Source organism: Corvus kubaryi, unplaced genomic scaffold, assembly GCF_017639235.1.
Source record: "Corvus kubaryi isolate FWS band 111438036 unplaced genomic scaffold, C.kubaryi_AGA036_p1.0 71, whole genome shotgun sequence".
NCBI classification, from domain to species: Eukaryota; Metazoa; Chordata; class Aves; order Passeriformes; family Corvidae; genus Corvus; species Corvus kubaryi.
The window spans coordinates 17,944,065-17,954,314 of record NW_024582059.1 but is presented as its reverse complement, the minus strand read 5'-3'; positions in this window follow the sequence as shown (position 1 = coordinate 17,954,314).

Below are 10,250 nucleotides of genomic sequence, written 5' to 3'. Positions count from 1 at the left end.
ATTTAGAAAGAAAATTAATTGAGCAGTGAGTTGTAGCATATCTGTAGAAGGACAGAGCCCCAAAACAGCAATACCATGCAGAGTTATTATAAATATAATCACCCTATATTTTAGCTTGCAGATTGTGTTTGCAGTATCCTCTTTCAAGACTTTGGTATCACAGAATAACTTTTAGTGTTTAGTCACTTTCTGCTCCAGTGATTCCATCTGATGGGGATTCAATTGATTTTTCACATCTCAGCATAAGAAGGCCCAGACTGTGCCCTCTTGCCTGCGAGTGTTTGGTGGCACCGGCAGTAAGGAATGTCAGGAAAAAAGCTTTTAGGACAAGAACAATGAAGATGGAAATACCACAGAGAGATTTCAGGTTTCATGGAACTGCAGACATTTATCTGAGCAGTTCAAAACGTGGATTTTTTACACAGAAAGAAGCTTAGCCCTGTAAAATCTTGACATTTTACTTAGAACATTAAGAGAAAGCGTGTTACTGTTGCTTAGTTTGAAGCTGCATTCATTTCCTTTTACAGTTGCATTTAATACTCAACTTCTTAAGCATGAAATTAAATCATATTATTTTCTTCATCCTGTTAAAAGGTACTCCTGAGCAGTATATCCTTCCTGGGAAGAGCAGAAGGTTAGGGACACATGTGGGACCAAACCAGTTGGTGCTATGTTGGGTGAGATTTTACTTTCTGAATGTATTGTACCACCAGGCAGCATATTTTTATTAAGTGCATTTAGTTGCTGTCAGGGCACATAAAACTTCTGAACAAACTGAGAAGAATAATATATTCTCCCTGTGTCCTTGGTGCTCTCCTTTGCACCCCTCTGATCTCAGTTTCCTAAAGTGAAATGCAAACAGATGAGGCCATTGGGACTGTAGTGGCATTGTGTATTAGTAAAATGAAAAATGGGACCACCAAGAGCAGGCATGTTGAGAAATATCCAAGGTTTGGAACTGGATAATAATATCCATTTTGTGAGGTGGGGTGGGGATTAAGGGCGGGAAGTAGTAGTGGAATTTATGTGATCATGGAAGACTTGAACTTATCCAAAGACCAAAAAATGTCCATTGAAAAACCAAACATTTAAATACTGTAACTTCTTTTTCCAAATTTATTTTCCAATAAAGCCAGATCTTGGATATTCTCTGAAGTAAACTAAAGTAGATTATTTTTACCAATCAGTGAACTAGCAAGAAGTAATGATGTGTTATGCATAGTTTCACTGAATAGCAAGACTTAAAGAGTCTGGATATAAAAACTACACTTAGAGCAGGTTCAATTTTGTCCAAATCTGTCTCTGAGAAATGTAAAAGATAAATCCACATTTCTGGGGCCTTAGAAAGGCAAACTGAAAAACTGAGGCTATTTAGTGAGTGCTGGGAAGGATCTATGTTTGAATCGGGGGGAGGCATATAATAACTCTGAATCAAATAAAGTTTCAGCAGCAAGCAAGATGATATTATTAGGAAAGAGTATAGATCTCCCTGGAATGAGAGTCATCCTAAACTGTGTGTTAAAAGTAAGAAGAGAACCCAGAAGGGATGCGAAAGGGGATTGATTAGGAGGAAGAATTATGCCCTGGAGGTTAAAAGATACAGAACTGAGACAAGAATGGCCACAAGCTGTGTTAAACCAGACTTTACTATTCATTTCAGTTCCCTTCAGGGCTCTTCAGCTTTGCAAACAAAAATTGAACAAGGAGGAAAAATTCTCATCTTATGTCTTTTCCAAGGAGCATGCTCACACTAAATAGAGAGATGTGTTGGTGGCTTTAAACAGCACCTCACACACCTGAGAGCAGCTTCTTTGTTATTGAGAAGTGCTAAAAAAAGGACAATTGTCCCAATACTTCCTCATGCTTTGTCCCTTTGCCAAAATCTGCACCACAGTGTATTTTGGAAGAACCTCTTCAGGGGGCTTGTTTTATTTGCTAGAATATCAATAAACGAATCTTAACACAAGCCCTCTGGCTTGCCATTCAGAGAGTTAGGCTGCATAGGACTTGCATGTGGCCTTGCTGTTTCAAGGAGAGATTTTGAGACTGAAATACTGGTTTGTGTGTGTGCCAGGTGACACACTTTGGCTTCATATCCATAGGGGCTTTTGGAGAATGAATCTATGGGTATGAGCAGAATTAATTGTTATTGCAATTAATCTAAGACACTAATAAAAGCTTTGCCACTGAAAGTATTAATTTAAAATTTTAATCTTTATTTTATATTAAGAGTTTTCAAATGACATTGTAAATCCTAGTTAAGGGAAAACAAATTATTAGATTGCAAGATTTGATAAACCATGAGCAAAAAGAGGAGCTACCACTGTTGATATTACATATTATTTCTAGAGCATTGTGCAACAATATCTTCATCTTGCTCTTATTCACTCTGCTGGGTGAGTCCTCAAGTTTCCAGCATGACTGTAAATATTTTTAAGGACAGACCAGCACTTCAGCAGCTCCCTGGCTTCTGTGATATAAGCATAGTTTCTTCTGCCGTGGATCTTGTCTGTAATGTGCTCTTGCTGCATGTCTGAACGAACAGTGGATTAAAGTGAGCTAGAACTATAAAGCATGCTTTGTAAACAGCATCATATCAACAATGCTGCTCATAATGTTAAAGAACAGAATTAGGGGTTTGCTTTTCTTTGTTTTGTTTGGGTGTTTTGGGGGGTTGTTTTTTACAAAAAGGATGAGCTTCTGAAATGATAGGAACACAGAATATTCATAGATATTCCAGCACATCTGCCCTTCGTGAGCTCCTGTTTCTCGGAGATTCATATAAAATTTGACTGGGTTTTTTCCTCCTTTATTTTCTACCCTTAAATATCGTAAATCAAACACTCAACATATTCAAAACATATCAGTCCTTTGAATCTTCCTGGAAGACTCCCTACTGTGCTCTCTGAATTTTTAAGCCTTTCAGCGTCTCATATGACAAGTGTGTTTTCTTCCAATGGACACGTGCACAGCACAGTCTGTCGGATTTTCCCCAGTGCTGTTGCTCACAACTTTAGCTTTGCTCATATGAACTTCTTTATGAATGCTGGAAGTTCAGGTCTTTCTCAACGAATCCTGGAACCGTAATTTTTGCACTGAAAGAATAGATGCAGATTCCTGTAGCCCCTTGGTTAATCTTTGCTCACATTCAGCTTTGCCTGCAGGCTGGAGTCACCAAGGCAGGCAGTGTTTTTTGTTTCAGGCTAGCTCTGTGTGCTTCCTCTAGTGATCCAGCCATGTCAAACACTTCCTTCTGAGGGGGGAGAGCTGGAATTTCCCAGGTGCCTCACAAAACATTTAATGAAGTGTGTAGCACAACCATTTCATTACAACATATTGTGTACTTTTGCCTTTAATAACTGCATTCCTCATCTAAGATGTCTCTATAGCTTTCAAAAATGAATTACAGTGGTATTATTTTTCTCAGAATGTTTTTTTCCATGACAAGAATAGCACTTTCTTAAACTATTGTATTTATTAGCAACCTGTTACCCTCTGACACTACTGTCATTTTCATCAGCTTGATAAAGTGAGTATCATTTAAAATCTCTTTAAAAATTATTAAACCAGTTTTAGTGGTTTCCTTTTTTTTTCATTTCTTTTTTTTTATTCTGATGGGATGGCAGTCAAAAAACCGATTATATTGAGGGTGAAATAATTTCCTGAGGTGGTACAGAGGAATCACACTGTCCTGGTGAAGAACAGGCTGAGTTAGAAGGTGTTGTCCATCTCCAAGCCAAAGCATGAAGCTCTGTGCTGCTCTACTGCTTCAGCTTCAAGAAGAGTTGCTGGTTTTGCTTCTTTGCTCCTTCATTGCTTTTGCGCATTCTTTTCATCTACTGCATTTTTCTGGCTACTGAAGATGTGAAGATAGGGATCAAGATTGTATATAGATGGGGAAGAAAAACTTGTTAATTAATTAACTTTGTTCATGGCAGATGAATTTTACCCTGTTAGAGGCATATCATCCATCACAGAATGGTTTGGGTTGGAAGAGACCTTAGAGATCATCCAGTTCCAATCCCCCTGCCATGGGCAGAGACATCTTTCACTAGACCAGGTTGCTCAGAGCCCCATCAGCCTGGTTTTGAACACTTCCAGGGATGGGGCATCCAGAGCTTCTCTGGGCAGCCTGTTCCAGTGCATCACCACCTTCACAGTTCAGAATTTCTTCCTAATATTTAATCTAAAATTACTCCTTTTCAGTAAAGTCAATCCCCCTTGTCCTGCCCCTACCTGCTCTTGTGAATAGTCCCTCTCTATCATTCTTGTAGGCTCCTAATGATGGCATCAGGGAATTTGTCCTTTAAAAGAGAAAACAAAACATAGGAAACATGATTAGTACATTGCCTCTCTGTACCTTACAAGGTCTCTGCTTTAAGTAATCATTCCTAATTTAATAAGCAAGTTTTTAAAAACAGTTAAATAGTTACTGGTGGACAGAGCTGTGAATTAGTTATCGCTGGCACCTCTTAGCTAGGTTTTGGAATTAAAGGCAAAGAGGTTGAACTGCCTTTTGATCCAAAAGTCATCCTTCTGAAATATGCTCTTACATCTTTGGAGAAATCATGTGTGACCTAGTTACAGTGGACAGGGATAGGATGCATACTACTTCCAAAGAGGTCCTTTCAGTTCAATGCCCTGTAATAAGTGTCATTATGAAAAGCCTCACCTACTGTGTAATTCAAAGGAGTTAGAAGATTTGTGATCAAAATAATTTTATTTCTCATATAGCTGCATAAAATTCTTAGAACAAACTATTTATTATTTTTTTTAACTTTGGCTTTATTGCCCATATCTTAATTCTGTCCTCAGAGCACCAACCAGCAATTCTACATCGAAAACAATCTATAGTAAAAGCAATCTGCAATTAACCTGATAGCAAATTTTGTCCATTGCTATTGTACGTTAATATTTCCATACTTTCTGCTGATGTCTCTCTCTCAATTAATTCCTGCAGCTGAAGAAAAAAAAAACCAACTTAGAATATTTCCTATCATTAAGAGTCAAGGAAGTATGTCAAGCAAAAAGAGACAGCAAGCAAGAAAGCTGTATTTCCTTGTGCAAGTCAGAGACAAGGGGGATGTGAAAGCACTGAAGCATTCCAGGTCTACCAAAAAATGTGAACTTGCTGAGTGGATGGTTCACATCAGCTGGAAATGAGCATCTCTAGAGACAAATAGGCAGAAACTGCAGGAAACAGCAGCTTTTTCACTTGCAGGGATGGAGGTAACAAAACTGAAGAGATTTCTATAAGCCATAAAGAAAGATGACAATGTATGTGAGATCTGTGCATATGAGGTTTTTCTAACCATTTCTTTGAATGCTTCACAAAAACTGAAACCAAACCAAAAAATCCAGTTTCTGGATATCAAACAGAACCAGCCCAGCAAACAAGAAAACTATAGAAATCCATGTGAAGGCTGTGGGCTTCAGCAAGGGGGTGATGGAGGAGGTGATCCAGAAGGAAGGCTTGGTAGGAGTTTTAAAATGGATCTGAGCGCATCTTCTCTATAATCATGGCACAGCTATTCGAGGCTGCTTGTTTTTCTTCAGTTTTTTGCAAAATGAAATTGTATCGCTATTTTCCCTTTCCCTAATGAAATTTTCCTATATTAAATTCCTTTTCCTTAAATGAACTACTTTTTTCACACTGTTTTTGAGCTGAGCAGTAGTTTTACATTTTTAATCTGCATTTAGCATTCTTGATGCTTTGCCAAAAGTGCTTGACACTCCTCTGCAAATCATAAGGTAACTAATATAGAATCTTCCCCCCTCATTTGTGACCTGAGTCCAGAGAAGTTCTAGTGGAACCTAGAGAATGTGAAGCCAATGTTTCCATGTATTTCAAGTAAGATAAAGGTAAATTTCCATTTTACTGTAAATGTAACCTTGCACTCCAGCCCTCCCCCCAAACCCGGAAACCAGCAAAGAATAAAATAACAGAGGAGTTGATCTGAAGAGTTACATCAGTCAAATGGTTCTCCAAAGCAAGGGAGCAGCTCAAATACAATTTTAGCACCTCTGCCTTTCAGAACTCAGTTGGATGTAATGTCTACATCAAGGAACTGACAGAATGAAGCTAACTGGTGTGAAAAAAATCCACTCCTTCTAAAGAAGCTTCTAAATACCAGTTGTCTAAATCTATTGATAAGCAGGGATGCATTATTAATGAAGCCTGCAGCCTGCCTAGTGCTGCTCAGATGGTTCAAGCATTTAGTAGGAAATATTTCTGTGAAGTGCTGCATGGAATAATGACAATGTCTGTCTTAAATCGAACAAATGACTGTAGCAAGCTCTGGGGAGGCTCAGAGCAAGCAGATGCTTTCCAAGTGAAAGGCAGTGGGGTACCACCTGCTGTAGGCAGGCAGGCAGGAACAGTCCACTAAATATTGACTTGTTAATAATTCAAGCCAGCAGGAACCCCTAGCTCTTCATGCATGGCACTGCCCCTTCATCATGTGGCTTTTCATCACTCTAATGAGCTACTTGAAGAATCAGACACTGAAATGTTTTGCAGACATTCCCCAAAGACTGGGACTCAAGCTGCCATAATTCTGAATAAGAAGTTTTTGACAGTACACAAAATCAAGAGAATTTAAAAAATGGAAGGATCAGTGCTTTAGCTAAATATTGCTGCTTGCTGCGTAGTGACTCAGTCTGTGGCTTGTGCAGCTCCTGGGGCAGAATGTCTGCTTTCTGTGACATTTCTGTTGCTAAGAACAATTGACATTCCAGTTTATTAATAGTGTATTGATAGTTTTATTTGCAACAAGGAAAATCTACAAGAGATTACTTGCAACAGGGATTCTCAGTTAATACTCTGTAAAAATGTATTAGTACGTGTTTGGGACCCTCCACAATTCCTACCTTCATCATGGATGTAAAATCAGCATTTTCAAATGAAAACTCTTCAACAGAAATTTTTGAAATCGAATAACCTGTTAAAAATGAATAACCCCTCAAAAGTCAGCAAAGCTTCTATGCAGACTTTGTGGGCTTCTTGGTTTGCTGTTAACAGCAGTCTGTCCTGCTGGAGCACTGCAGTTTATGATGAAATGCAGGAGCTCCTCTCTTTGCAGTATACATCCTGGTGATTGTTGCCATTGCTTCTCTTTCAAGATGAAACCTTCTCAAAACCGGGGGAGGTTCTGTTTCAAGGTATTTTTCTCCCCTAAATATATGTTTTGTTTGATTTGGAATGATATTTCTTGTTTGCATGATTTTCCTAGCTGTTAAAGAGTTATCATTCAGCTAACTTGGCGAACATCACTGGATGTTTTGCTGCACTTAATCAAGCTGACTAGGCTTCACTCCATGAACAGTCTTAATAATTCCAAACGGGATATGGTAGGCTCTTTCATAAAGCAAGTGATTATCTATGAGGAACTTAACCCTGAGGAACTTAAAAATTACATCAAATTCACTAGTGTTTCTACAGAGTGCTTCCTCTGTGTCACAGTCAGTGAAAGTGTCTTGTGGCTTTCCAGCACTGAGCACAAAGCTTTAGTTAGAAGAGCCATGAGTGTGTGTGACTTTCTCTGCTGCACTGCTGAGCATCTGCTTATGGCTTCCCAATATTTTGGTCATCTATATGAATTCATAAAGTTCAGATTTGTCAGGACTTGCAAAATGACCTGGGCTCCCTTACCGACCTAATTGAAGTTGCCTCTGGGCCTCCACAAACATCATGGTTTTGTCTGCCATTTTTACTTTTAGAATATTTTAGCAATTTGTGCTGTTCATTCAGTGGTGGCTGGGGCTTACTGGACCAGCTGGAAGTGATGAGTGTGAAATCACTCTGTAAAGAAACCGCAGGAATTTAGAACTGCAAACTGTAGTTTTTTCCCAGGTATTGATTGTTTATTCATGAGAAGTTCAGTAGGATAGAAAAAATATCTTTTAATTTCTTTGTAGGATGGGAATATGTGGGGTTTATTTCGAGTAAAACTAGCAGCTTAGGAAAGCAGTGCGTAATGCATTTCTCTTTGCCTAGGACACTGCTTTATATTGTGGCTCTGCTAGTTTATTTCTGTTTGTACTGTTATTTTAGATTCTCTTTGCCACTTCTCAGCTGCAGCTGTTGCAGATAACTGTGACAAAGTCCATACATCATAAATGATATAGGGAGATGAGAGAACCTTCTCTGCAAAAGTAATTTTGCCAAAATAGCTGGAGGTTGTGGCAAGGCTCTGCTGTCCTCACCCCTCTTTTGAGATTGTGAGGAGATAGATGTTTTCAGTGCCACTGATCCAGTTACTGCTGGCAAATCCTCACCTCCAGTTCTTTGACAGCTACAGGACTGGTTGGTCTGTGTTGTTTCCCTGACTTGCTCAGCATCTTTCCCTGAGTGAGGACATCGGTGTTAGCAGTGCTCCTGTAGTGCTGGATACGCAGCTGCCATTGCAATACTGAGGCAAATATTACCCTTCCTTCTGCTCCAAAAATGCAATTGCTTCTGCTACACGAAACTGCTGCTCTTTGTATGCAAAGAAGCAATATGAGCTTTTACTGAAGTTTGGGGATTTTTTGTTGCTTAGACAAAAACCTGTTTTACAGTAGATCAGTTGCCTGGTCAGACATTATTGCTAGAGAGTATCATTTCTTCTGCAGCTTAAAAATCTCTTTATCCTGCTTGCTAATTCTGGGATAAACCTGAAATGCCAGAGCATTGGCCTGTTGGAGTGTCCTAGATGTCTCTTTCTGAATTTGGTAAGTGGAGATTACTGGTACTTCTAAAAATGGTGCATATTCCCCATGACCTCAGATAAGATAAAGATTAAAAAATGTCAAAACTTCTCATGAACAGATAAATGTAAAATCAGAACCAGATGTGTGTTTGTATGATGTAGGTAGCTGTAAAAGTTGAAGATAATGGCAGATGCAAATGCTAATTCTTACATATTTGCTTGTGTGTTCATTTTGCATGAAGAATATGGGGAGTCTGATTCAAATCTTTTGGAGGTGGCCACAGGTGCTAATATTTTGTAATTTGATTTCTGGCTTTTTGTATTTGAGAAAACCAAGTATTTAGAAGCCAAGATAAAGGTTTAGACTACAAGAGAATACAACCAGGTAACAGTAGGTCACAGACCCACGTAAGAAAGGGAGCTGAGTTTAGCTGGTATCTTTCTCGGAGCTCGTTTTCTTGGTGGGAACAGCTGTTGCCTTCCTGTCCTTGCTCCTCAAATTTGAGACAACAGATAGGAATTAAGGCTCATAGTAGGCTGCAATATATCTAATTTTTATCCCAACCTCCTTCTCCCCTCTTGTTAAGAAGTTCTGTTTGTCATAATGGCAAGGACAAATAATCATGTAGGTTCCACGGACAAATTGCACATATATTCATATTCAGCTATTTGGTTCAAACATAGATAACATAGTTTAGACCTGAATGTTTTTATTTTATGCTAATAAATACAGTCTGGTTAAAACACAGGTGAGGAGCTGTATGGCCAACCATCATTTATGGTGAACTACCTGGCATCTGCACAGAACTGTCTGGATACATTCTGCCTTTGCAGACAGGAAAACAAAGCAAAACTGGCTAGAAATTTTCAAGTCAGAGATTGAAAATTTTGCCCCCAATTTTATTTTCAAATAGATGTTACTTTCAAGGTATATGACTACAAAGTGGCAACTACATGTTTTTCTTGCTTACAATGATATTACTAAACATTGATCACTTTTCAGCTTTCTAAATTAAGTGGTGGGATAAACAGCAATCTGGTTTTCTCAAAATATTGCTACGTGTTGTCACATCCTGAGATGTCAACAGAATATGTGACACTGCGGAGGAGCTCTGTGCATACAGTTTGCATGTTTCAATATGCTTCACGAGTAGAAGTAATAAATTGCCGAAGTCCTCACCAACACTGCCAAGCAGACAGGATTTAAGGAGGAGAACATAATAGTGTGATTCAGGAGTGCCTTTGATCATGGGAATCTTAAGCTTTTGAAATATCTGCAACTGGCTAGCTTAGAATGAAATTTTTAAAGGCTGTAAGGATCTTAAAGCCTTCAAAGGTGTGCTTTCTGTCAAAAATGGCTGTGATTGCTCTGCTGTGTGAGGCTTTGCTAACAGGAGAAATGCTTGCCTGGTACGTCAACATTAGCATCTCTGAATGCCAGAAGTGCTGTCAGTAAATGAGTTTAAATGCCCACTGAGCTCTGTAGCCCTGCCAGGGCCCCATCAGTGCACCTACCAGACACTATGTTGAGGTAGATGTTGCAAGGGTCTGGGAGAAATA